Source organism: Diplotaxodon limnothrissa, linkage group LG2 (genome assembly GCF_057381915.1).
Source record: "Diplotaxodon limnothrissa isolate DT_005_m linkage group LG2, D_limnothrissa_male_GT1.1, whole genome shotgun sequence".
Classification (NCBI taxonomy): Eukaryota; Metazoa; Chordata; class Actinopteri; order Cichliformes; family Cichlidae; genus Diplotaxodon; species Diplotaxodon limnothrissa.
In genome coordinates, this window is record NC_140597.1 from 12,613,902 (window position 1) to 12,635,279 (window position 21,378).

Here is a 21,378-nt window from a genome sequence, read left to right on the forward strand (position 1 = left end):
GATGAAGTCAGGAGCTGGCGAAGTCTGTGAAAATATTGGATTTGCAGAGCAGTGTGTGAAGCTAAAATTACCCACACTGAAGATGTAGTGTGAGGAGCGCATTAGCAGAGGAGCATCCAGGAGGCGTTCAGGTGTAGTACTGCTTCAATCATTGCAAATAAGTCCGTATAGAAAATGTTGTTGCAAAATGTCTCATGGGTCAAAATCACTGCCTTGTGTTAGGAGTAAAATGCCCTCTGTGCACGATCACAAAGCTCACACAGATGTGGCCCACACTAAAATCTCAGAACTGTCACTTTTAACATCCATTCAGACTGTTACTGAACTCAAGGACAAGAAATGTTTGGGGTCTGTCTGTATTTGTCTTCATTAATCATCAACATCACTGCGCTCCTGACCTGCAATGTCGTGTTTTTTACCTTCAGAAATGGGTCGAGATGTGACGGGTGAAGGTTCACCGGTGTCAGATAATGCCGTTCACAGATGAGACCGTCAGACGCCGCCCGGCCTATTTTCTGCTCCTTGCTCATCGTGATTGCCTGTGAAAGATCAATCAGCGCTTTGTGGTGCTGCTCTGCTTTATCGTCACTGTCACATATCACATAAATAAAGTCAAATTACTGGACGCTCGGTCCCTTTTCTGACTTGTCTCCTTCCCTGAGGGAGCGCCGGAAAAAGATGGTCACTTTCTGATAAAAGCTCCATTTGACCGAGATCACACCATTTTCTCCAATACAAAAGGCTGTAATTGTGCTCCGCCGAACACTGCTGTCCATTTCCAAGACAAATACTCATGTTTTCTTCATATTTCTGAGGTAATGGAGAGGCAACACAAAGCATTAGCTGCTGCTCTGTCCACAGAGCTCCAGCCTTTTCTGTTTTATTTCATTCAAACATCCACTTTGTTCAGAATCGCTCAGATATTACACACATCAGAAAGCTGTTTCAGACATTTAGTCTGTGAAAACCCTTGTGCCATTAGTTGAGTTAGCCGTGCTGAACGTGGAAGAAAAAGAACAAACTTTCAAACTGAGTGAAGCCAATGGCTGTACACTACAGAAACAGCTATCAAAACACCTTAGCCATTTAAAGTCTGTGTTGTTTTTCAATACTCTCCTCAGACCGGTAAATCTTTAAATTTTAAAAAAGGGTTAAATACAGACAAAACTGACTTTAGAGTAACTGGATGAAATGCGCATCAGCTACTTATGGACTCGTTTCAGAGGAGATAAATTTAACCTTAAGATTTCAGTCTTTGCACCTCTAAAACCGGCTGATTTAACTGCCAAAACCTGAGAAGTCCTGATTAATTTCATGTTTCAAATAAAACATAAAACTCTGAATGAAAGAGATCAGTAGTGCAAGTGTAAATAAGCACCGAATCATGTTCATAGTTTGACTATGGAAAAAAGAACTTCAGTTTAGATGATTTTACCTATTGACATCTGGCTCAGTTCACAAATTCTGAGTTAAATGTTAACTAAATACCTTAAATGTTAAATATTTTTTAACAAAATTCATATAATACATGGAGTACAAAGATTAAATTATACAAAAACAAAAGAAAACCAAAATGTCACATATGCTGATTTCGTTCATCCAAAAAGCAGTCGGAAGAAGTTATTGACAAACCTCAATGACAACAATAAGCATATTTTTATTTAAACAGAATTATTCATTGCGTCAAATCCAAAATATTATCATACAACTCCATACTTTTACATCAGCACAGCCTCCTATTTTGAATTGTTTGTTGCAAAATCTGAGTAAAAATGGAATAGCCACAAAATAAAATATATTTATGCCTCTTTTTGAAATGCTTTATTTCTGGACGTTGCTTCGGTTCCACACTCTCGCTAAATGAAACTAACAACCCGAGCTGTTTTCATTTTTATCTTTAAGGTGTTGAGAATTTTGCTGCTTTTCACAGGTAATTGTTTTTTTTTTTGCATGTAAGATGAATTTTTTTAAATGTCAGGTTTGCTGTACTGATTCTGAACATCAGGAAGATAGATTTTTATAACAGTGTTTTGCCAGCGTTTAATGAATGTTATCTAAACTAAATGTTGACGTAGCCGCTCCGATCCGTCTGTGTGCGTCACTAATAGACTCGGTTGGCCTCTTCATCTTCATCAGCATCAGTTATTCCATCTACTTTGACTTCTCACTCTCCTCTTTAACCTACATAAGAAAATTAAAATCCTATAATTATCTTCAATTAACGGAAAGAGGGACATGCAGTGATTAAGGAAATCAAGTTCAGGGACTATTTTCATTAGCTGAGCCTCCTCCACCTCGTCACCTACATCCCCCTACCCCCACCCCCTTTCTTTAACATTCACCTTTAAGCTCACTGCACTGATTTTAATTAACTTTTTTCTTCTTTTCCATCTGAGCTACCTACAAATTTGCCTTCAGTCTGCATGCCGGTGTTGAGCGGGTAAGATAGAAACAGCATTTTTTGTATGATGGCTTTAGAAAAACATGTTGTTGTTTTTTATTGTATTGTTTATTGTGTTTTTTAAGACTTTTTTTTTTTTTAAATGTACCTGGCACAGTTTGTCAGTGTTCACTATAAAAGCATTGTGGGGATAGCAGGTCATCATTTTCACAGTTGGCTGCAGCAGCACGATGTTTCACAAATGCACGAATGTCACGATCTCAGCCTCTGTTCCTGCTTTCTTACTACTTCAGGCTGGACGACAGCTGTTTGGCTTTTCTAAGCAGGAAGAGAGGGTAAAACTGATTTTGTTTGCAGTGACTCACTTGCATGACGTATCTCAGCAAGTCATTGCCAGGACACTGGAATCAGCACACCTATAAATGGAATACAATCATGTTCATGTTTTGCTGTGGGGAAAAGGGCCTGTTTTCATGAAACTGTCTCGATATGAGCTTCATTCAGATTGCCCGCTCACTCACTCACCCACTACATCGGATTTACCTCTACATAATTTGTCTATTATGTAGCAGAAATCTGTTGATACATTTCAGACAGTAGCTGGTTGCACCACAGGTCTATAATAAAATAAAAAATCTACAACATATATGAGGCACCTCTCACATTTCTCCAAAATGTTACAATGGGAATGGGTCTATAAAGGTCAGATTTACACTTGGTTTAGACTATCAAGCAGGGCTGTGTCCTCTTGCCCTCATGCCTGTGATGGGCATTGGATCTCCTATAGTACTCACAGAGTTATCCATCAACTTTCATTTAATTTTCAGGAAGTGGGTGAAGCTGCAGCAAAAGAAAGTGGTTTGAGTCGGCCACGTGGTAAGACATTGTATTTGTCTGTCAAAAAATGGGGCGTTGATGGTCTCACACAGGGGGACGAACGCAGAGGGTTTACCTACTGCATGTACATGGTCTTGCTCGTTACCTGACTCATTGCCTGGGGGATGGAAACTGGTTTTAGCCGCAGATCCAGGATTTCTGCTATTGAACCTTTATTTGTACAGGTAACTCAATGTTTCATTTACAAGAGACACCTGTTATTTACTCCGAAATCACCACCAGTAAATAATACTTACAGTAAATGATGCTTGTTTTAGAAATGATTGTTTATGTATGTCATTTATTGATGGTTGACTCCAAGTATCTTGGGGTCCTGTGTTCACAAGTGTTGGGATAGAGTAGTGGGAGATTGACAGATTGACTTGTACAGAGTTAAATTTAAATCCAGGTGTTGATGTACTGCTTGATCTGCATCCCTGTACTCTCCTATGGTTACAAGCTTTTAGGTAAAGACAAAGAGAATGATGTAACAGATAAAATGAGTTTTCTCTGAAGAATCAGAGTGAGAAGTTAAGCTATTCAGGAGGTACTCAGAGTATAGCTGTTACTCCTCCACATCAAAAGACACCAACTGAGGTGGTTCCTAATAGGATGCCTTGTGGGCGCCTTCTGGGTGAGGTGTTCCGGACATGTCCTACTAGGTGGAGGCTCCGGAGGAGGACCAAGACACGATGGAGAGATTACGTCTCTCTCAGGCTGGGCTACGAATGCCTCATTGTTCTCCCAGATGAGCTGGAGGAGGTGGCTTCTCTGCTTAGGCTGCTTCCACACAACTCAGGAACTCAGGACTAGGTGGCAATGTAATAATAGTGTTATTATAAATAAAGAATCACATTATTATTAGTAGTAGTAATAGTAGCAGCACACACTTTTGCACATTTAGGACATGACTGTATTAAAGAGATGCCATTCAGTACAGAATAGCTATTATACTCAGTTGTTGAATACATGAGTTGTGAAAGCCCAGACAGCTTCCTAAAAGTGTCTTTGTTTATTTTCATTCCCCTGCTGAAACACCGAAACCTGAAGATGTCCTGTAGGGAGGGCAGCGGGCAGCCTATGGTTCTTTAGGCAGTGCTGATCACCTTCTGCACAGCTTTCCTGTATGCCACTGAGTAGCCAGCATACCAAACTATGGTGCTGTACATTAGTACAGTGTCAGTAGTGGAACAGTAGAAGGACAACACCAGCTTTTCTTCTGTGCAACTCGTCCACACCATACTTAAGAAACACCATCTTTTTTAAGCACCACTGTTATGTTAGCAGACCAAGAGAGATCCTCACTGATATGGACTTCAGAAGGTTGTAGTTTGTGTGGGTAAGCTGCAAAGAAATTGCCCTTTTTTAATTAATAATTATATGAATCTAAATCCTAATGCAGTCCCCACTGATGCAGAGCGGGAGCACCCTCTGCGTCTTGTAGTCAGTGATCATTTCCTTGCTTTTGTTGGCGTTGAGTTATTAGCAGAGCACCAAGCACACAGCTTCGGCACCTCATCTGTGTACACTGACTTGGCATCTCCAGATATAAATCCAACCACAGCAATGTTATCAGCAAACTCCAGTTCAGTTTTTAATATTATAGGATAAAGACTCTGCAATATTCAAAATAAAACCTCAACGACCAAAGAGTGACTCACAGTGACTATTTTTAGATGTTTTTTAAGTTGTGTTTTTATTTGTGCCATTTCTTGATATCAATCAAAGTCAGTGTCTCAAGATATTTTATGATCACTGCTGTGAGTGCTGTTGGTCTGTAGTCATTTACAGACTACAGGCCAACAGCTGGTCTGTTGATGGCTGGTCTCTTTGAAGCAGGATTTATAGTTGTCTTGAGACAAGTTGGGATGGTAGCTTGTGTCCATGTTTCAGTCCCTACACTGGCTGCTGTTGGGACCAGCCCACTGACCTCGCTATGTCCATCGGTATGTTATGGGATCGTAATGTTGATGCAACAGGTTAATCCGGCATTCTGCAACGATTTTTTGCGTGTTTTAAAGTCTGATTGCATTTTTATAATAACGGCACACACACAAAGCGTGCACATGCTGCTATTATAAATATACAGCCAATCAGGCAGCTTGGAGCTGCTGGCTCCATCTGCCCTCATCTGTTTGGGTTTTATCTATTTCATTTTTAGTCTAGTTTTTCTTTTTAATCTACCTATATTATGATGGATGGTTGTATGTCTTGAACCGTTTTCCAGGAAAGACAGTTGTTGCTATGTTAACAACTACCATAGATCTGAATAAAGAACTTGTTGAACTTGATAATAATGGCTTGTACTTATATAGTGCTTTTTGAGACCCTCAAAGCGCTTTACAATTCCACTATTCATTCACACACTGGTGTAGCCACAGCTGCCCTGGGGCAGACTGACAGAAGCAAGGCTGCCATATCGCGCCATCACCAATAGGTGAAGTGTCTTGTCCAAGGACACAACAACCAAGACGGACAGCGTTGGAGATCAAACCGGCAACCTTCTGGTTACAAGATGAGCTTCCCAACCCCCTGAACCACGGTGAACTCTGGATTTTTTTCAACACACTTCTTAAGACAGATCAGAGCACTCTCCACCTTACTGATATATCTCATATATATCAGGAAAGGTGTAAAACAACCATTGGCTCACCATTCTCTCATTAAAGAACAACCAAAAAATACTATGCACAGTTACTCAAACCAGTGACTTCCAGCTGTTGGGCCCATTTCCTGTCCTAACTGAGCACACAGTGAACTGTTTGCAACACAGTTTAATGTAAACGGACTGGAAATAATGTAAACGTCCATCTATTCATTTTTTGCCACCATAGTACATCCAACTCTAAGCCTGGCGATAACGTCGCCCTTTCAACCATTTTTGTTGGGATATCAAACAACCATATCTGAAGACCCCTGTGTCGGGCTGGGGACCCACGCTGTACCCCGCTTGTCACCATTGGAGGCTCCAGGTCACGGGTGATCTGAAGCCTAAAACTTTCATAGCAAGCGGTTATGAAAAATAGATGGACGACAATGAATTTCCAATACTGCAAATATTTCACAAGCGAGTTACTTAACAGAATAACATTATTTAAGCGAAACTCTCAAACGTGGTCTCTGTATGTGTTTTTATACTATTTTATTAAAATCTTGCTGTTTGGGCAGAAGAAGAGACGGCTGAGACGTCTCTGGAGCATTTATGCGCACCAAGCACTCTCAGTGGGCAAATCACATTAGCGCCAAAGGCTCCGATGCCTCTGTCTTTATTTTCTGAGAGCAGACAGGCTGCAGTGCATGATGGTAGAGCTTCTGTTACCTTTGGTGTGTCTTTAGAGGATTTGTGGTGCACTAAATTTGGGATAAAGTTTACAGACAATCTAAGATATTAAACACTGCTGGAAAATGCCTGAATATTGCTCTATAGTCTTCAGGAAACAAGTGTGCAATTCAAATACGGCCCCTGCTATTCTCTGAAGGTCTTCTTACTCCTTGTGAGGGCGCGAGTGTTGCTGCTGCGGTCCAAACAGCTATCAGGACCCTTGTCTTTGTTAGAGTTTTGATTGTGTGCCTGCTGGACTTGATTGCTTGGACAGTAACTCTGATGACAAAGTCACTGCATGGATTCTCTTTGAAAACGAGCTTTTGATTATTGTTTTTAAGAGATCTGTTGATTTAAAGTTGTAGACAACCTAGTAAACATTAGTTTACAGTTAAATTCTGTGTGTGAATGACCAAGAAGTGGCCTAAATCATCAGTGTAACAGGAGTCACTTATTTTTTCTGGTTGTTTTATAATAAAAATATTGGATCAGACAATGCTGGATTGTGTCAGTTGAAGCCAGATTGCTGTAACAAAACTGGAAACGCAAACAGCTTTTGAAGCTTTGTTGAAATAGGCTTTTTGTTACTTGACATTTCTGACTTTTTGTTTTAGAAGAGCTGTTAATGTGACCAGAAGATCTCAGTGCCGAGTATCACTTATATGCTGTTCTGTTTTGAGTCTTTGTGGGTTTAGTTTACTGAAACAATGAAAGCAGCCGGTGTTTGGGTTTAGCTGAAAACTTTCTCTCGCTATTAAAGATAATTTGCAGACAGTTTGTGGCTCCAGACTTCTTTTGTTCAGCGCACCGAGCTTGCTGTGTCAAAGGCACTGAATTTAGGATTTTAATTTCAGAGAAAGGAAAGCAAGCAACTTTTTTTTTTCTTCCTGCAGAGAAAGTAACAACAGCATCGTTGTGGCTTTTTTCACTTGAGCACAGCAAAAACTAAAAGAGGAAGGAGCTGCTGTCAATATCTGACTGATAGTACAGTGTGAGCAAGCTGTGAGCAGTTATTTGTCTGTCAGCCAAGAAATTCACAGAGTGCCAAATACATCCACATACAAAAGATTAATCTGGAAGACAAGCTCACCATGGAATAATACAAGAGTGAAAAACAACAACTGGTAAATAATTATGCATCTGTCTGAATAAACGTTAACTTCCTTACATTCAGGACATTTTAACAATGGACATTTTGACCTCCATCAAGCTCTAGTATCCTTAGAGGATATCTGGGGAAACTATTCCAGTTTTCATGGAAGCAAAACAAAAGTCGTCCTTTTTAAATATTAAACTATTTGAAAAACTACACAAATAGAATCTAGTCGATTGTTTGAACAGGGAGCTGCCAGGCTGGAGAAAAAGAGGAGGACCACAGAGAATATTCATGGATGTAGTGAAGGAGGACATGTAAATGCAGAGAGACAGATGATCCACGGTGTGACCCGAAAGAAAGGAGCTGAAAGAACTAGTTTTGCTTGAGCAGTGGCTGGAAGTCCTGAGGTTTTCTGATTGAATCTCTGCTCAGGCACTAAAACGTTCTTATCTCATATGAACACAGGGGAGAGATGTAGCTCTTTGAACCACCTCTGACATTAACGTGGGCATAAAATCTGTGCACCAGGAGCTTCATGGCACGAGGGTTCCTGTAGGTCCTGTAATGTACAAAGCAGGGGTGGGGGAACTCCAGGCCTCGAGGGCCAGTGTCCTTAGGTTTTAGATGTGTCAGCTGATTTAAATGGCTAAACTACCTCCTCAACATCTTGAAGTTCTCCAGAGGCCTGATAATGAACTAATCATTTGATTTAGGTGTGTTGACCCAGGGTGAGATCTAAAACCTGCAGGACACGATAGCTTGAAGCGTGGAGTTCCCCACCCCTGGTATAAAGTATTACAGTAGTTCAGTGCAGCTGAAGGCTCTGCTTCTTCTTCTCGACAATTAGAACCAGAAATAAACCTCCAGCCTTACAGACCTATGAGGATATAACCGAGAGCCAATGAAGAGAAACTAATATAGAGAATGCTTCTAGTCTCTGTCGGTTCTCTTTCTGCAGCATTTTGGATCGACTGAAGGTTTTTCATGGAGTTTTTAATGTAATAGAGTTACAATAGTCGGGCCTAAAAGCATCAAATGCATGCCTTCTTTTTCGGCATCACTCTGAGACAGGATGTTCTTCGATTACTTCAATACGACACAAATGAAAGAAGGCATCCATTATGTCTGTTTAATGTGTGCGTTGAGGGACATATCCTGGACATATCAGAAAGCACTATGGCTGTGATTACCTTCTGCCTAAATGAGAAGATGTGTCTTGATTTCATCTAAGCTTCTGGTGCAAATGTCTAGGAAACTAAGCGAGGCGTCTGATTTGCTCCCAGTTTTTCTGCAGTGTGACACCAAACCCAAACTTCACAACAGCCAGAGTAATGAAGAGCTTTGAATTTTGTAGTTCCTAGAACTTGTATCTACACCATGTTCAGCTGAAGCAGATAGAAGCTGCTAGCCTAGCTTCATTAAAGGTTTATCAGTTGGGAGCACAGGTAGCACAGCCTTCTGGGATGAAACCTGGAGGACACTGCTCAAAAAAACTGCAGCTCTGATTCAGGCTTGTGTGTGTGTGTGTGTGTGTGTGTGTGTGTGTGTGTGTGTGTGTGTGTGTGTGTGTGTGTGTGTTTGGGAGTTCTTGTGCAGGGGTTGGAACGCCCAGGGCAACGCCTGCAGGGTTAAAGTGAAAGGAAGACACAAACAGTTTCTACTGATCACACATGCACAAACAAGATACACACTACAACCTCACACTGTTTTATGTTCTGTGTCAAGTACACATGCAGCATCAGACTGCCACACACCCAGCTGGACACACTGTAAATACACACTCTTGCTAGCACAGCGCTCCTACAGCTCGAGTTTGTTGCTTCACTGGGATCCAAACTATCCAAACTAAAAAGTGACGCGTATTTGTTTGGTAGTTACGATTCTAGATGATATTTCATTTTGCACACACTTACATGAGCCATTTCACACGGCACAAACAACTGATGTAATTACGGGAGTTGCTGGAAATCCACGTTGACTGCTTATGATTTCACAGTGATTTCTCCTGTTGCAAGTAGTTTTTTTTTTCGTCAATCATTTATTTCTATTTTATTTCTAAATATGACTCTAAATTGTTTGTTTTATGTTAGTTTTATTTGTTGTCTTTCGATTAATTTGCTTCATGCAAACACTTTTGTGTTGTGGTTTGTATGAGCTTGGACTGCAGGTCTGTGTGCAGACATCGTGCAGCTCTGACAGTTTGACTTCAGTGTTTAATCTGTTTAATCCTCTCTCGCTCGCTCTCTCGCTCTCTGCGTTGCGTCTTATCTTCCTGCTTCATGATGTTTGTTTGGAGATCTCCACTTTTGCTGTGTTTCTGATGACAGTGAACACATGTGAGCGCCATGTGGACTCCACTCCAACAAAATCCTCTTTGCCGCTGGTATCAGGAAGGTAAATCTGATCCAGTCATCTTCCATTTCTAAATGGGGGTGTTTGATTTGTATTCATGCAGGTTTGTTTTCCATCTAACTGATGGAGAAAAAATGAAAATCTCTGGTAAAATGGCCAAAGCTGATAAATCCAGATAATCTCTTCGGTCCACAGATCTTCAGCAGCAGCCTGGGTTGCCTGCACACTGTAAAAAATACAGTTTTAAAAACATGTTTATCCTTTAGAGATGTTTTTTTATGATTAGGGTTTGAACGTCCGCTTTGATCTTTATGTTCACTTTTAGATTTGAATTGCTGTGAGTGAACATGAAGCCAACCGAAATCTTATTTTAAGCTTATGATAAAAGAAAGTGTCAATGTTTTTTCACATCATTTTTCTATGTTTTAGTAGAATTACTCATTTTTATTTAAATTGAAGAGCAAAAGCACATGTTAAAATAAAGATAATGCAAATATAAAAGCCTCTGGGTCTTGCTCCCGTATACTTGGAAGGACTGCTTACTTATACATTCATTGAACATTACTATTCAACTTTTGTTCTGTTGGACTTACACAATTTTACTTCTTTGTGTTTGTTAGCATGCCTTTTGGCTGTTGTAGTCTCTGGGCTGCACCATATATCAGAATTTTCATCATTGGCATGGGGGGGTGAAGTCTGGCTCCTGATTTCCCATTTTCTGTTTTCATATTTGAAGGTGTCGAGTTCTAAATGTCCTTCGTGGCTCTATTTTTTTTATTGCTGTAATCTCTGCCCCTGCCGATTTAAAGCTTATCTGAACATTCAAGTAATGCACATGATTTGAGAATGTGTTTTTATTAGCAAGTTATTTATTTAACAGCTATGTCAGCTGTGGCTCGGTGTCCTGCACTCTAAGAAATAAAACGTTGGATTTAATTGACAAAGTTAAGGCAATCTTTTCCACAAAACCTGGTCAATTAAACATAAATCAATATGGTTGTTATCTGCAATTTCAATGGTGATGTATATCAGAAGTGAAATTGTTCTATAAAAGCAACAGCTTTCCTTTCATTGTTACTATTTAACACCATTAATTAGAATTTAAACACTTTGTTCATTTTATTAACTGTATTGCTTTAGGTTCAATTGACAATATTAATTTGAATTTAATGGCACCATTTAGATTGCGTTTTGGACCTAATTAATTTGATTAATTATGATTTAATTAATAGTTTCATCTATATGCTAAATGTTTAGGTATCAACAAAACAAGTCTAGAAAGGTTCCTGAGTTGTCATCTATACATTGTAATTAGGTGTTTGGACCTTTCAGAGGTCTTCAGCAAAGGTCTAACACTTAACTACAGAGTACAGGTGACAACTCAAAAACCTTTTTACACTTGCTCACGAGTTACCATTTATAACATTCAAGATCCTTGCACTTCAATAGAAAACTCTTACACTAAAGCTTACATAAAGTGTAAATGCAAAAAAAGGGTGCTGCATCAACAACTTTATTTACGGTGAGCCTTGACAAGGCAAAGCTTCTACAGGGAACAACACTGCATAAGGCAATATTAAATGCTTAAAGTGCATGACCAAAATTTAAACATTGGAAACAACTTTCCGAGTTTCAACAAAGTGACATTGTAGTGTGCCGTAAGATGTCAAATTCAATACAACTGTGATTATAGTCAGATCTGCAGATTTACCACAGCAACTTAAAAATCACTGTATAATGCAATTACAGTACAGAAAATAGTTAAGTGACACAAAAAGGTAAAAACGATTTAGTCCCCAGTTCCAAAAATCGGATTCAGAATTATAAGTTTTCTATTATATAATAAATTTTACAATAAAAAAATGCATATAGCAAATCTCAAAATATTCTTAATTAAATGCTAAGACCAAAAATCCAGTACTTAACTTGAGTACAGGTGACAACCTTAGAACCTTTTCACATTTGTTTGCACATACACTTTAACATTTATAACACTCAAGATCCTTGACCTACAATGGAAACCTGGTACACGAGAACTAATATGAAGTGTAAATACAAAAAAAAAAAAAAAAAAAAAAAAAATTGTGTTGCTTTAACAACTTGAACAAAAGCCTTCAATGAGGCAAAGCTTAAACAGGGAAACAACACTGCATAATGCAACATTAAATGAAGTGTGTAAAATAAAATGTAAACATCTGAAACAACTTTCCAGTTTCAACTAAGTGACAGTGTAGTGAGGAGTAGGATGATTTCAGGATCTACAGTTGTAGGTCTGCAATGGCTACAGTCTGCAGAATTACCACAGCAACTCAAACTGAAGAAAATGTTGTGAAACAAGAAAATATATCCATCTGCGTAATTTTGTCCTCAGTTCCAAAAACTCAGTTTCTGAATTATGTTTTCTTTTCCACAATCAAAAGAGTAAATCTCCTAAATATTAAAAACTATGACAAAATATTTACAAACAAGGATCAACATATATATATTTATAAACTTTTAAACAGTAAAACAGAGCACTTATTTTGGGAGACATTTCAATCTAGAAGAGTCATTGCGTCTCCTTTTGGCAGAGTTTGTTCTTCAGCACTTGTATTTTGTTAGACAGTTTTTTGTCTTCCAGCCCCATGAGCACCTTCTGGAAGAACTCAAATGTGTAGCGAAGTGGCTTTGGGTAACTCAGATTGAGGCAGTAAATTAGCCCAAACAAAAGTGCACACCCGCTCGCCACATCGTGAAGATCCTGCAAGACTGTGCATCTCTCGATAATGATGCCAACATCTTCAAGGGAGTAATCAGGCTGTGCTCCTTCATGGATTATTTTATAAACACGCCAAATCCATCCTCTCAAGCTCTTCAGCTTCCATCACGTTGAAATCCTGAAAAGGACAGAAATATTTTAAATCCATTGTATTTTGGTCCTTGCATCATCTATCTATTCACTCCATTTTAGTTAAAATGGTCCACACTATCTTAATTACACATATCCCTGAATGAGATTGAGGAGAACAGACCAAAGAAAAATGTGGATTTAAGACTATCACCAAATAAAGACCAAGAAGAAGATACATGAAACATGGACAGAGGGCAGAAGGAGTATGCATTAATAATATTATCAATATTCTGCTGACCAGGGTCATTTTCTTTAGTTTCGCATAAAACAATGTGAATGGAAACAAAATCCTAGTATTTCCCATGCACTTTATTGTTGTAAGCTAATTTAAAGAAAACTGATTACTGCCTGAACAGGAGAATGCCTGGGCTTGTTTAGAAAATACATTTTTCAACTTACAAAACTCTGGGAATTATGACAGTCAAAATTTTACTGAGGGGTGGAATATCCCTTTAAAAATAAACTTACCATGTACTCTTTGATGAGATTTTCAGGGTTCTCATTCAGGTATATAATCACAGCTTTAAGGATGCATTCACGCTTCACTTTGATTCGGGAACTCTAAACAACAACACATGCAGCGCAATTACTTTTTTGAAGTTTTTAGAGACCCCCACAGAACTTAAGTCAATTTTTATTGTTTTTTAACCAATTCATAATTGTTTAAGTAATTTTAAACATGCTTTTTGCAAGCAAGTAGTTTTTTGTGTTAGAGAATGAGAAGCTTACCAATTCATTCCCATAAAGATTATAAGTTATGAGTCCAATTACACTGATTGCGATACATTGGGTCGTGGAAAATGCAGCTTTAGCGTGGTGTACCACCCGAAAGAAGGAAGATAAGTGTTGTTGCATAGGAGTACTGTTCAAAGGAATCAAAAACATTTTGATAGAGATTTCCAAAAATTAATGACAAAAAACTACACACTGTCACGTTAATATGAGGTATGCGGGCTACCACCACATTTGCAGTATTTATACCAAGTTTGAGTGAAAAAAAATAATCTACTGTGTCACTGAGTTGTGGCGAAATGTGAAATGTTGTCTGCCTTTGTCTTTTCTCAGTGTAGCTAATTATTCCTTTGGACAATTAATGAGTAACAAAAAAAGAAAAGAAAAAAGCTACAATGCCAGCAACGGCACTTATGGCCTCTAGGGGCATGAGTTACTTAGTTCTGCTTTGTGTCAGGACCAAGTCCAGAATATAAGCCAAAAGCGAGATGAGAAGTATAACGCAGGAGAGAACAAGCATAAAATGACCCAAGAAAGTTAAAAATACAGGTTAATAACCAGACCTGAGATCAACCTGCAACTAATCTATTAGTTACAGAACATTATAACAAGACAGAATACCTGTGAAATTGCAGACAACGCTGCTGTGATCCGCCGCGCTGTTTCCCCTCCTTTTTTTCGTAGAATCTTCATCAACTGGTCAGAGTACTGGTCAAGACTGCTCATGAATGTGGACAGCAGTGGAACTGTGGTGATAACCTAAAAGACCAAATAAGAGAATTCAAAATGTAAAATTGCGTATTAAGGAAAAAGTAAATAATATGAAAGCATTAGGTACCTTCAACATGCACTTTTGGAGCACAGCTCAAATCTCCGCAGCTCCAAATTCCACAACCAGCAACCTGAGAGAAAAAGAAAAACAGAAAAAATTAATCGTGTACAGTGAGACACATGCAAAGGGGTAGCACAGAGATGGTCTAAACTTAAGAACAATCCTGTTTCTTTTAAAATGTATTAATAATACAAGTTAAATTTCAAATGCTCCAAAATTTCTATTACTCATTTCATAAATCTGTTCCTGTGAGCACGTTTACCATTATATACCGGAGCAGCCCAGTCTGTGAACGTGACCCACTTGCCCCCAAAAATAAAATCAAGTATACTGGGTGGCTAGTGCTCCGTTTGTATCGGTTTGTGCTGGTAAAATCATCGTTTGTATCGCTAGGTGTCAAAGATATTACACTTTTATTTAATAGGTCATTCAGAGTCCCCCCCCCCCCCCAAAGCAACACGAAAATGGCCCAAAATAGGTCAAAACATGCCACAAAATGCTCGGGTGCGAGCGAGCATTTCCTACGACTTCTACATCACCCGGACGCTCACTCGCGCCCGTAAGCACGGGGAGCGTGCTCGACGCCCGTGACGTCATCGCGGAAAAATAAAACATTAATAACCGGTTAACCGTAGCAGCACAAATGTTCATTTTACCGGCAAACAAGCACTAACCAAGCAGAGCATTTTGTGGCATGTTTTGGCCTATTTTTGGCCGTTGTCGTTTTGCTTGGGGGGGGGGCTCTTCAACTCTCAATGACCTATTAAGTAAAAGTCCAATATCTTTGACACCGTAGCAAACAAACGGAGCAATAACCACCCAGTATACTTGATTTTATTTTTGGGGGCAAGCAGGGGTCACCTTCAGAGGTCTCTTTGAGACTTGATGCGCGAAGATATGCAAACTACGCAGCTAGCGGTTCTCTTCAGTGAAACAGAGTATGGACTCGTCGACAATCACTGCACATGTATCCCAATTCTTGTTCGGGCTAACGTTCTCCTAACTTGATAGTGCAATAAAACAAATAAAATAAGTGTGCTATTCGGAGTTCGAATGAAATTTTAAACGCAGATGGGACAATATGCAAATGAATGTTTCCAATGCTAGCAAAATGCTACAACCTACAGAACACATACTGCCCACATATTTACCGGAAAAATATACGCCATATATTATCACAAAGTACTAGTTAAATTATATTCTATTAAAAATAGGAAGAAATTACCTTAACTCCAACGGATGAATCGTGATTAATCCCTCTTTCCAGACACGTGGCCAAAGCACACTGTGGCGTCGATGAAGAAGGTCAATGCGTATGCGCGAAGATTTTTTTTTCATTCTCTGCGCATGCTCAGAAAGGATGTGGAAAGGGCTCTTTGGATTTAATTAAATGTGTTCAATAAATTGGAAATATCAATATTATTTAACATTAAAACGGTATAGAATTAATTAAATCAAATTTAAAAATATTAATTACACCCATAAGATTAACAATTTTAAGTATATTGAACATAAAACTAAGAATTAATTTTAAAAAAGCCCATGTTTCATTTCTTAGAGTGTGTGTGCAACTTCACTTTGTTTTGATTTAGTTTCATTTGCACTTGTTTTTTACTTTTTTATTTTCACTTACTTTACCTTCGGCTCTCTTCCACAGCGTGTCTTTATCCTGTCTTCCTTCTCTCTCCCCAACCGGTCGCGACAGATGGCCACCCCTCCCTGAGCCTGGTGCTGGTTAGGGTTTCTTCCTGTTAAAAGGGAGTTTTTCGTCCCCACTGTCGACAAAGTGCATCTTCATAGGGGGTCGTATGATTGTTGGGTTTTTCTCTATGTATTATTGTAGGGTCTACCTTACAATATAAAGGCAATTGTTGTTGTGATTTGATGCTGTATAAATAAAACTTAACTGAATGTTTACCGTCGGTGACGAGTGGGTCCCGTGCTGCTCGTCTCACTGTGTCCATAAACTGATGCATCTCCACACAGACACAAAAAGAGACACCAGCAGTGTCGAGCTGTGATTGTCAGCGTGCTATTCTATCATGGGTACATCATCATCAGCGGCTGTAGCTCAGGAGGTAGAGCAGGTCATCTACTGATCGGAATGTTGATGGTTCCTCCAGTCTGCATGTCAAGTATCCTTGATACTAACCCCAAGTTACTCTCCGATGCATTTATCGGAGTGTGAATGCACTTAGAAAGCACTATGTATAGAGAAAGTGCTTGTGAGAATGGGTGTGATTGGGTGAATGTGGCATGTTGTATACTCCGGGAGAGTAGAAAAGCGCTATATAAGAATCAGTCCATTTACCATCTAAACTTTGTATCGGGGCATTTAAATTCTGGTGTGCTGGTTAAGAAGAATTTGTTCTGGAACATACTTAAAAATGGTTCTTTTATGTGAAAGAACATCTTCTCCCATCTAGATGATCAAGACCTGAACCTGTTTCTGTCAGAGGTTTTCATAATGAACTCATTGTTGCACCTGTGTCATAAACGCTGCAGGACACTGCTCCTCCCTCTCTCTGTCACTCTTCATCAGAGATGGGTAATCCGATTACTTTTTTCAAATAACGAGTAAAGTAAGGGATTACTATTGCAAAAACGGTAATTAGATTACCTTTACTTTCCCGTAGGAACGCTGCGTTACTGCGTTACTAAAACCGTGATTTTTTTGCGAGAATGTCTCATGTAAGCAAGTGCTACGTTCGTGACAACAGCTGTGTGCAGATCAACAGTGGATCATATATCGAGTATGGGAGAGAGTATGAGCGTGCAGCGTTTAAAGTGTGGAAGTACTGACCTTACTTTAAGTTTGATTCCATAAAAAGTGACAGAAACATTAGCGTCCATTAGCATTGTGCGTGGGAAGAAAACTTATTTTTACAGCGAAAAAACCCCCCCTAAACTTCCAAGCAAGCACCGAGTGCGCTACCACGTAATGGGAAATTCACAGAGAAACTGCCGTATCCTTCCACTGACCGCTGCGGCACACCTGCACCAGGGTAAACCTCCGCCTACTCCACTCCTGCTTTACAGGTGAAAATAGAGCAACAGGACCGCTAGTCTTTGATTTATTTATTTTCTGCTGTGTTTTACTTGCATCTATTTGAAAGACTGAGTGTAAACACAAAAAAAAATTATGTGCTGGAATGTGCAGAAAATAGGTTTAAATATTAAACAAATTTCTTCCAGTCAGTGAATGTTGCATATAATTACATTTTTGCTTGATGCATGAAGTTAAAAGATTAAAACTAATAAAAAAAGTTTTAAAAAGGGACTTTTCCATTTGATTACATTTTGTATGATGGATTATGTAGAAAAAGTAGAATTAGGCTGAGAGATCTATCGCTTTATCACCTATTCAGGTTGTAAATCGTGTTTTTTAAAAAGTAACTGAGTAACTAAGTAATTAATTACTTTTGAAAATAAGTAATCAGTAAAGTAACAGGATTACTTTTTTGGGGAAGTAATCAGTAATTAGTTACTGATTACTTTTTTCAAGTAACTTGACCAACACTGCTCTTCATGCATTCATATTCCATGGCTGCACGCTGTTAACTTTCTCTCATAGTTTTTGCTTTTCCTCTAGGTTCTGTTTCTCCCTGTGTACACTTCAGCTCTCTCTGCCTGGAGCAGCATATTTCTGATCTGCCCCTTGAACCTTCTAGGTCTTTGTGTGCTGTTACTCACTTCCTTTCTCTGCTCCACACTGTTAAAAAAATCCGTAAATTTAGGGGTCCCTTTACCGTGGATTTGCTACGGATTCGCTCCGTTTTGCGAAATACGGAAAGTTTGCTGTTGCGCAAGGCAGAATTTTCTCCCCCACCCAGAATATTCCGACGCCATTACTTTCAGTGCGGTCAGTGCCTACCTAAATTTCTGCAAGTCACAAGGAAAGTTGGAAACAGGTTGGTTGTGTGGAATGAGAATGAGAATTGAGTGCCACCTTGTTCCCCCTCGTACATTAAATTGGTCTCGATAGGCAGTTGGTAGTGGTGTGTATGTGAGTGGACGTTTGCTGCTAGCTGCGTTAGCATTAGCCAGCCGCCTGCGCTTCGTAAGTACGTCAAAAACCATTTTTTCCCTCCCTCTTACATGAAATTTGGTCTCGATAGTCAGTTGGTAGCCGTGTGTGTTTCATGGTAACATTTGAATGTGTGGGTTTTGCGTTATTTTGAAGCGTGGTTTGCCCAACTAAAGTTAACGTTAGCCCATAAGTTGGATGCGCGCGCTTGTGTGTGTGTGTGTGTGTGTGTGTGTAAATTAGCCACATGTGTGTATTGTTATAGCTCGCTGTGTTACGTTAGCATGCAACTGAACATGGTAATAATTAAAAGGGGTGATAGTTAAGTAGAATCAGATTTCATTGCAGAAAACATTGCAGCCCAAAGAGAGTGGCCCATGCAGCCCAACGCAGATTACTTATTTGAAGGTACCTGAAAAGTGAATGTGCTTCACTGTGCTGATATAAATTTATTGTTTTCATATTGATTCTGTTCTGATTCTGGCTATCCTTCAATTGGCAAATTCAATCTCTTAAAAATGTTGACTTGTAACATTTGTGGCTTTAACGCTCGGTCTTCGACTGATTACTTGAAACACTGCCGAACACACAGAAATAATAATAATGTATCTTTTTTATGTGGCCATAGGGATTGCAGAAGGAAGTTTAACACATACAGTAGCCTTGCTGTGCATATGTCACGAGCTCATGTAGACAGAAGGAGCACACAAACATGGAACCGTAATGTGTCTGTACAGTTAAGGTGCTTGTTTAATTTTTGCAGCAGTGAATATGATGATCTTAAAACTTTAAAGTGTCATTTGAGTGGTCACATAGATGAGGGTTTGACTGTAACATGTCCCTTTGATGGATGTTCTAAGACATTCAATGTAAAGTCATCATTTTTAACGCATATTTCCAGATACCATAAAGGGTGGGATGTTACCAAGATAGCCCCAGTTCATATATGTGAACTAACAGAACGGTCTTTCCAAGGTGAAGGATCACCTGAAGAACCTGAAAGTTTTAACATTGATGCAGAACAAAGTGATAATTTCTGCAGTGATCAAGTGAAAGACAACTTCACAGAGAGTCTTGCTCAGTTTTACTTGGGTTTACAGGCAAAATATTTGGTTCCAGCCTCCACAATAACAGAAATAGCAAATGAAATGAGAACTATAAGTGATATTCAACAGGAATATACTGTGGATGCACTAGCCTGTGAACTGGGGCAGTATGGTGTTCCAAAGGAGACTGTAACATCTCTTGGGAATAGTATATACGAGCAGAGCCCTATGCACAAGGCATTACATGAAAAGGGTCATTTAACTACGCAACACAAGAGGCTGAAATATTACAAGTCACACTATGACTATGTTGAACCTGTTGAAGTCTTTCTTGGACGCAATCGCAGTGGCCAGAAGAGGCACTATCATTACATCCCAATACTGGAAACCCTCAAAGTAATTCTGAAACAGCAAGGTTTAGATCAGCACAGTCCTAGTTCAAATTCTGAAGATGATGTACTGTGTGATGTCACTGATGGGTGGGCCATCAAATCCAATGCCATGTTTTCCTCAGACCCAGACAGTTTAAAGGTAATGCTCTTTCAGGATGCTTTTGAGGTGGCTAATCCACTCGGATCTGCCAAGACAAAGCATAAAGTATTGGCTGTCTACTTCACACTTGGAAATTTTCATCCACACCAACGATCAACTGTTGATCAGATACAGTTGGCATTACTCTGTGTAGAGAAAGATTGCAAATACTTTGGAATGGATAAGATTTTCAATAAGCTAGTGTCAGACTTGTGTGAGCTGGAGGAAAGGGGCATATCTTTCAATGGAAAAATATATAAAGGCACTGTTGCGTGCATAATGGGCGATAATCTGGGCTCCCACATGATTGGTGGCTTTACAGAAAATTTCAGCACAGCTCAATATTTCTGCAGATACTGTTTGGCAACAAAAAGTGAATTTCAGTCGAACCCTCTCACAGTTTTCACTCATAGAAATCCAGCTGATCATAATGAGACTGTGCGGTTTCTGGAAAGTAACAATGAAGTACACACTCATCACGGTGTTAAATGTGACAGTGTTTTCAACAAACTGTCCAACTTTCATGTGTGTCAGCCAGGCTTACCAGCTTGTTTAGCTCATGATCTGTTTGAGGGGGTAGTAGATTATGATTTGGCATTGTTTTTGCAGTTCTTAATCAGAACACAAAAGTGGTTCAGTTATGAGGTTCTTAATGAAAGAATCAAATCATTTCCTGGTGAAAGCAGCGACAAGCTAAACACTATTCCCACTACAGGAGCCAGGCTTGGAGGACATGCAGCCCAAAACAGGTGGCTTTTGAAATTCTTGCCTGTTTTGGTGCATGACACAATTGAAGATGCTGATAATGAAGTATGGGGACTTGTACTACTTCTGAGGGAGCTTGTTGAATTTGTCTGTGCACCTCGGCTCTCAGAGTTGCAGATTGCTTTCATGAAGGGACTGATTGAACTGTATGTGGAATTGAGGCAAGAGCTGTTTCCAAGAGTTCAACTTAGACCAAAACACCACTATCTGCTTCACTATGCACACTTGACTTTACAATTTGGCCCACTCATATATACTTGGACAATGCGCTTTGAATCAAAACATTCTTATTTTAAAAGGTGCATTAGAGCAAGTAAGAACTTCATAAATGTAACCAAGTCTCTGGCTGAACGGCACCAGTTGCTTCAGGCTTATCAGTCTTGTGGTACCTTGTTTCGTTCCCAGGTTCATGTCTCAGACTCAACACGGTTCTATCCAGAGCTCTATGACCAGAACATAAAGACAGTGGTTGGAGAATTTGATTTGAACTCAAGTAACTCAGTTGTCA

At 39.4% G+C, this 21,378-nt stretch overlaps 1 protein-coding gene across 1 annotated transcript in view; it reads right to left on the reverse strand.

Moving 5' to 3' along the window:
- The window catches only part of LOC146638266 (protocadherin-1-like), a 345,805-nt gene that overhangs the window by 47,004 nt on the left and 277,423 nt on the right, over window positions 1-21,378 (reverse strand). The window lies entirely within an intron of this gene.